Consider the following 5809-nt stretch of genomic DNA (forward strand, 5'->3'; position numbering starts at 1 on the left):
GAAATCCAAAGCCTCTGTAAATTTTCACTGAAATTAATAACAAATTTAAATTAAAAAAAAAGACTATCATGAGCTTTTAACCTTTCATAAGAGCTTTTAACCTTTGCCTTGGGAAGGGGAGAAGGGAATCGCATTCTTGAAAATGAAATCAGAAAATCATGACTATTTGGTTTGAACCCTTAACTAAAATTCTTTCTTCAGTGTAGGGATATTCTCCAGCAGGCAGTCCTAATGTAAATGAGCCACCCAGAAATCTTGTTAAAATGTAGATTTCTGACAAGGTCTAGGGTGGGCCAAGAGTCTTCATGTCTATAAAGGCCCATGTTTATGCTAATAGTCTCTCACACTTGATGTACAAGGCTACATACATGCTTGGCAAGAAAGAAGATATGGCTAAACTTTGGGAAAGTGCTTATACCATGTTTTCCCCCTGATATATGTCTGTCTTTATTTAAATCAGTGCTTGTTTGCTCTGTTTGGATAACAAGCTTCTTGGTCTAGGTATAGGTTTTGCATGAACATTATTGTTCTGGGATTCTCACTCTTCTCAATGTTAGCCATAGTTTGTTATGATACCCATAATCAAATGTCTTTTCACAGTCAATAAAATATAGACTTCTTTTGGATTTCTCTGTGCCTACACCATTTTATATTCCTACCAACAGTGAATAAAAGTTCTGATCTCTCCAAAAAAAAAAAAAGAAAAGAAATAAAAAGATATGTTTAATTGTGGAATTCTGCTCTCAAGGACCTCGTCAAAATCCTAAAATTCAAGAATATAAGTTTAAATACTTAGGGGTATCTGATCCAAGCCGTAGTATTTTCAACTGCTTCCTGTCCATCTGAAAGTTTAATAATGAATAATGATGACAGGAAAAGGATCAATGTCCTTGCATTGTGGTGAGATGGCAAAGAATACTGAACTACCAAAAGAACAATGGGCTGCCAAAAGAATTAACAAATCTATCTTTAATGCAATCATAATGCTCCTTAAAGGCAAGGATGTTCAAACCTCATCTCATTTACTTTGGGAATATATCAAGACCTTAGTAAGAGACATAATGCTGGGAAAGGAAGACCCTCGATGGAATAGATTGACACTGTGACTACCACAATACACAGGTATAACAGAGATGGACAGAACAAGACTCATATCTTCTGTTCAAAGCATCTACATTGGTGTTTGTTGACTCGTTGGCACATAAAAACACCAACAGCCATTTCACCAACTCAAGGAATAATTTGGTCCGTTATCTTCGTAGCAGTAGCCTAGGTGAAAAGCATAGTTGAGTATCTAAATGCAAGACAGAAAGTGATTCTAGGCCACCCAAGAGTGCCTCAGAAGATAGGTCTGGGAATATTTGAGGAAGCATTCACAGCCTTTAAAGTCCTTAGAAGTGATTCTACACTGCACATATGAGGTTTCTGTAAGCCAGAATCCATTTAAAACAGCAACACACATGAAAAAATTCTTGATCAAAAACACAACCAGGTTGTATGAAATATTTTTGTTCTACCATTACTGTACTTTTGGTGTATCATTTTCATCCTGAAATTAGCCTCAAACTTCTACTGTATTCATAGATTTAATCAGTCAATTGCTTTACACACCTTTAAATGAAAACTATTGATTATAACTTCTACTGGAGTAAATCTAGCTGCAGGAAATCAATAGTTTAAAATGTTTCAAGTGCTATTTAAAATACTGCCTTGTAGAGTAAACAGAGTGTAGGAACGCTGTACCTGCCACATGTCAACCAGAAAAGAGAGGTATAAAGCCATGCTTAGAAATATACGTAACAAAGTCTATTACTTGACAAATATTTATCAAGCACATAGTAAGCAATGGGCCTTTTCTTTGCCCTCACATGCTAGCAAGATCTATACAACATCTATTTCAATGCACATCTTTCATATCTAAGCTATCTCTTCCTTCACCTGTTGTTGTTGTTGTTGTTATATGCTGTATACTCACCTGCAACTCATAGCGACCCTATATACAAGAGCCCTAAACCCTACTCTCCCCCGTGCCAATCTCACTGTCTCTGACACACCTACCTACCCCCATTGCCCCACATACTTTGGGCATGTTGCTAGGAGAAGCTTTCCCTTGGAAAGGGACATGAGGCTGGGAAGCATGGAGGGTCAGCAAAAGAGAGAAAGACACTCAACTAGGTGGATTGACAAGGTGACTGTCACAATGGGCTCTTGTGTGTTAGAAGTGTGATGATGGTGCAGGATAGAACAGGGTTAAAATCTTCTGTTCATAGGGTCGCTATGAGTCGTGCTCAACTCATGGCACCTAACAACAACAAAAAACAACTATAGAATTAGCTTAGGTTCCTCCCTACTTTGGGAACAAAACTGCTAGGTTATAGATTAAAACAAAGTATATTTAGAATTTTAATTTCTCTCTTTTTTTTGTAAAAGAATGTCAACTTTTAAATCCTAAGTAACCAGTATTCAAATAATGAGTACTTAGAGGTTCAAATTAGCCAGTGTATAAAATTAATAAAGGATTGGTCAAATTAACTGATGATTGGTCAATAATAGTTCAGGTTGGATGTTTGAAAATGCATCTTAATGAGAAAGATGAAAATTCTTCTGTTCCATTTGCATTTTATGGAGGTATAATAAAACCATGAATCTTAAAAATAGCCTTGTTCATCCCCTTCCCACCCAAATAAATGTGAAAGACAGCTAGCAAGAACTCAGTATCATGAAAATGACAATCCTACAAAAAAAAAATTCTACAAGCTCAACACAATACCAACCCAAATACTAAATTCATTTTTAAGATCAAAAGGAAAATTGGAAAATTTATTGGAGAAGCAAGAGACCCCAAATAATAAAGACACTTCTGAGAAACAAAAGCTTGGAGGGATGGCACTCCCAGACCTCAAAACCTACCACACAGCAGTAGTAACCAAAACAGCATGGTACTGGCACAATGACAGGGACATTGACTAACGGAACAGACTTGAGAACTCAGAAATAGACCCAGCTATCTATGGTAAACTGATATTCAACATGAAAATCAAAGCTATCAAGTGGGGAAATGATAACCTCTTCTACAAATGGTGCTGGCAAGACTGGACTTCTACCTACAGAAAGATGAAACAGGATCCACATCTCACACTATACACAAAAATCAACTTAAGGTGAATCAGAGACCTGGGAGTAAAGCCCAAAACCATGAAGTCTATAAGAGACAAACTGGGATCAAGCTTAGAAGCCCTAATCTACAGTATAAAGAGATTGCCAGACACAGGCAAAAATACGCGGTCTGAAGTAGATAAAATTGATAAATATGACCTTCTAAAGATTAAATACTTCTGCACATAAAAAACTTTTTTCATCAAGGCGAAAAGAAAACCTACCAACTAGAAACAAACATTTGGTAATACCATCTCAGACAAGAGTCTCATAAAAAAAGTTTTCAGAATACTCTTTAACTTCTACAAAAAAAAAAAAAAAGATTGATAACCCAAATACAAAATGGACAAAAGACATGGAAAGCATTTTCACAGAGGAAGATATTTGAGTGGCCAACAGACATATGAAGAAATGCTCCAAATCCCTGGCAATAAGAGAGAAGCAAATCAAAACCACAATGAGATACCATCTCATTCAAGTAACAGTGGCAAAGTTTAACAGGGCAGCAAGAATAATAATGTTGGGGAGGATTAGGTGAGATAGGAACTCTTAGATTCTTGGTGGGATTGTACAATGGTACAACCATTCTGGAAGGCAGTTTGGCACTTCCTCAAAAAGCTGAACATAGAAATTCCATATGACTCAGTTATTCCACTGCTTTGAATATACCCTGAGAAAATTAGAACTAAGGCAAAAACTGAAACTTGTACACCAGTGTTCATATCAGTGTTATTCACCATTATAAAAACATGTAAACAGCCCAGATGTCCAACCACAATCGAATGAATTAAGAAAGCGTGATACGTTATTACAGTGTAATACCACACAACATGCAGAAGCAATGATTTTGTAAATTATTACTTAACTTGGGAGGGTCTGGAGAGCATTATGCTGAGTGAACTAACTGAGTCCTACAAGGACAAATACTGTATAAAACCATTATTGTAGAATGAGTATGAGGATTCAAGTGTTTGAATAGAAGTAGAGGGCTGAGGATGTTCTGGGGGGTGGATAAACATAGAGTTGTACAATTTGATGAGGGGGAGGGAATTGGAAGTATCTTGTTTGAAAAGCAATGTATTTGAACTTCGTAAATAAACTAGTATAATTTAAAATAAAATGTATATATATATGCTCATATCCAAAACCCCTACACTTACGGAGATGACCTTGATGGGGAAAAAAGTCTCACAGGTGTAAAATAAAGATTTTGAAATCATTTTGGATTTTTCAGGTGAACTCATAATCCATTGACAATATACCATAGAAGCAGTCCATGAGAAGCCATATACTCCAGATGTTCCCTAAGAAGTATACATCCCTGAGGATGTGCAGAGGGAGGGGACATCAATCAAGTTGTACAATTTGATGAGGAGGTTAGGGAAATTGGAAGAATCTGTTCTTGAAATCAACGTACTTGAATTTTAGAAATAAACTAGTATTTAATATATACACACACACCCCCTTATTGTTCATGTTAACTGTTAATCAGTTGTAATCCATTACACCGTTAAATAAAGATTGAAATACTTCCCAATTCTGAATTCATCTCATGATTATTAGTAAAATTAACCTCATTGTTGCAACCACTAAATCAACCAACCTCTTCGAGAGTCTTCCACTTTTTTATGGATCCTCTACTTTACCAAGTATTTTTCCCTTCTTCTAAGGCTGGATCCTTCTTGATGACATACCCAAAATAAGTGAGATAATGTTTCAACAACATTGTGGTTTTCAAGAAGCATGAGGACTGCATTTCTTCAAAAACATACTTGTTTGTTCCTTGGGCTGTTTTTGCTATTGTTTGGTGACATTAAGTGCACCATAATACATAAAGACCCTATAAGCACATTTGAATCTTGAACTATCCTGCGTCATAATCATGATTTCTGAGATGTTTGAACCCACAGTTAGAGTCAGTGAGTTAATTCATCTTCTTGAGGGTCTTGCTTTGGTCTTTGGTCTTTCCTCTTTCCCCAGATGATATCCTTTCCCAAGGACTAGACCCTCCTGACAATATGCCCAAAGTTTGTGGGACAAAGCTTCATCATTTTTGTCTCTAAGTAGCATAATGAGTTGAAATGCCATCAACCTGAAGACTCACAGTTCCAAACCCATAAAATGCTCCTCAAGAGGCAACCTCCTCCCATGTCTCTGAAAACTTGCTGGAGAGTGAGCTATGTCCTTTCTGACTTGACAGCACACAACAACATGATAGTTTATTTTAGATATCTTTGCGACTCTAAAGATTTTACTTGGATTCAAAATCAGCACACATGGAAACACTAGTTGAGAAATCAAAACACATTCCATAAGTAATATCTAGCTGTCAAGTACTTCTTCAAAGTGCTAAAGAGCAAAAATATAATTTTAAAGACATTAGACCTGACCTAAGTCAAGATATTTTAATTTTCTTCATATATCTATCGTGGAAGTATCAGACAGACCAGCATTTTACAGAAAAAGTGGAAGATTCATCCTTTATTGAGGAGTTGACCATTAGTATCAGTATTGTGTGAACAATCTCAATCTCTTCGCCATCCATCCTGACGCTGTCAATTGGTCCAGTGGTGAGAATCTTTGTCTTCTTGGCATTGAGCCTCAGACCATACTGAAGGCTGCAGTCCTTGACCCTTCGCAGCAAGTGCATGAG

The sequence above is a fragment of the Elephantulus edwardii genome, unplaced genomic scaffold, assembly GCF_000299155.1.
Source record: "Elephantulus edwardii isolate Elephantulus edwardi_28Jun2011 unplaced genomic scaffold, EleEdw1.0 scaffold00128, whole genome shotgun sequence".
NCBI lineage: Eukaryota > Metazoa > Chordata > Mammalia > Macroscelidea > Macroscelididae > Elephantulus > Elephantulus edwardii.